Below are 2175 nucleotides of genomic sequence, written 5' to 3'. Positions count from 1 at the left end.
CCCTTAAAGAAGATGAACCCAAATTGACTGCATACCTTTTGAAGTAACTGATTTACTTTTAGGGGAAAATACAGAAAACAGGTCATCTTAATATCGTAGAAACCGTGTTCCCAGGCTCCAATTTGACTAGTTCTGTGGCTACAAGATTTTCATTTTAAATGTCAAAAGTCACCTTGGGGTCTACTGTCTCTTTCCAGGAAGAAATACCTATCAATCAGAGTGTATCTTGGGCATTAGATTGTTTTCACACCATAATCTGTGTATGTCTATAAGTATGACCTTATATTTGGTGATGATACAATCCACACTCTAATCCTAGTTCATACCATTTTTAACTATGTCTTTTTCTACCCGTCATGCCGTTGGATCATCCTCCTCATATCCCCCACCACTGTGTCACCAGTTTACCTTTTCTGAGATTGAACGTGCAACTCAAAACTTTGATGAGTCACTGGTGATCGGACGTGGGGGGTTTGGTAAAGTTTACAGAGGAACCATCACTCATGGCGGAATACATTTGGATGCTGCAATTAAGTGGCTGGAATCAGGATCTAGTCAAAGAGCAGCAGAATTTTGGGCTGAAATCAAGATGCTCTCAAATTTAAGGCACTGTCATTTGGTATCTTTAATTGGTTACTGCAGTGATGGGCAAGAGAAGATTCTTCTATATGAGCATATACCTCGTGGTACTCTTGCATATCATCTCCACAAGCATCGTGCTCCTCTGGCTTGGGTTCGAATCAAGATATGCGTTGGGGCCGCATGTGGTTTAGATTACCTGCACACTGGTACAGGTATTAAGCACGGAGTAATACATCGGGATGTTAAGAGCTCAAACATATTGTTAGATGACAATTGGGCAGCCAAGATTTCAGACTTTGGATTGTCTAAAACTGGTCCAACGAATCAGCCATCTATTTATGTTAGCACGTTGGTGAAAGGTACGTTTGGGTATCTGGATCCAGATTACTTTCAAACAGGTAGGCTGATTCGAAAATCCGATGTGTATGCATTTGGGGTGGTGTTGTTTGAAGTCTTATGTGTGAGACAGGCAGTGGATAGAAGTATTGATGAGGAGCAATGCAGCCTGGGCTCAATACTCCATTAAAGAAGGAAGGCTGAAGGATATCGTTGATTCTAATTTAAGAGGGAGAGTATCCCCTAAATGCTTAAATGAGTTTGCACTACTTGCTGAACGGTATCAGCATATATAGCCGTCCCAAGAAACGTCCTACAATGCTGAGGTTGTGGCGGATCTAGAGTCTACCCTAGCCTTACAGGAGAAAACCGACAGTGCATTGCTGATCAAACTTTATGGTAGAAGAGTACCAACATCTATATTTCCACCCCGTCCAGAAAACTTCGGTATCATGTTCTCTTTAGATTTCTGTGTTCAAATATTTACCATTGGGTTTTCCTAATACAAAAGAAATGCATAAATGTTTAGTTAAATTAAAATATGATAGCTAGGAGATAGAAGGAAGATTGTACTTCTACAGATTTCTAGATATGTACATTAAGCATTAACGGATTTCTAGTGTCTGCATTTTTTAAATGATCTATACCCTTTCTTCCATCATATTCATTTCTAGTTTAACAACTATTTATTTGTGACTTGCAGATGGAGGTATGAGTTCAAAATCCTTGGATCTATACCTCTACACTGTTGGAGGTGAAGAGCGAATAGTACAGCGGTTTGATTTTAGTAGTATTGTTTATGCAACTGAAAGCTTCTCTGAAGCTAATAAGATTTTGCATAGCGGATATAAGTCCATGTATAAGGTATCTATTTTCATGGTTTCAAAGTTTTAACGTTATTTGCCATATGTTGATCCTTATAACTCCTTATGTTATATAGTTTTTACCAATTTGCCAAAAGCCCCAATACTTAATTTCTGTTTTCAGGGAATGCTGCAAAATGGACAAGATATAACAGTCACTCAATATTCCTACGACAGCACGTACAAAAAATGCATGAATGAAGTATCTATACTTGCAAAGCTTGAACATGAAAATGTGATTCAATTGCTTGGATATTGCATTCACGGAGCAGAGGTGTACCTCCTCTACGACTTTGCACCTAATGCAACTCTAGCGTGCTTGATTTTTGGTAAATTCCTTTTAATTAAGGCTATTATTTGCAACTCTTGGGAACTCCTGATGGAGTTCTAGAGC

General features: G+C 38.8%; 1 pseudogene; it reads left to right on the top strand.

The window, feature by feature from the left end:
• The first annotated feature begins 337 nt into the window (after positions 1–337).
• LOC143630936 (receptor-like protein kinase FERONIA pseudogene) lies at positions 338–1108 on the top strand (annotated as a pseudogene).
• The last annotated feature ends 1067 nt before the right edge of the window (positions 1109–2175 follow it).

This window comes from Bidens hawaiensis, unplaced genomic scaffold (genome assembly GCF_021521415.1).
Source record: "Bidens hawaiensis isolate Kalapana, Puna unplaced genomic scaffold, B.hawaiensis_p1.1 tig00005851_1, whole genome shotgun sequence".
Classification (NCBI taxonomy): domain Eukaryota; kingdom Viridiplantae; phylum Streptophyta; class Magnoliopsida; order Asterales; family Asteraceae; genus Bidens; species Bidens hawaiensis.
Note: the sequence above shows the minus strand (reverse complement) of the source record. Positions and strands in the feature narration are given on the sequence as shown.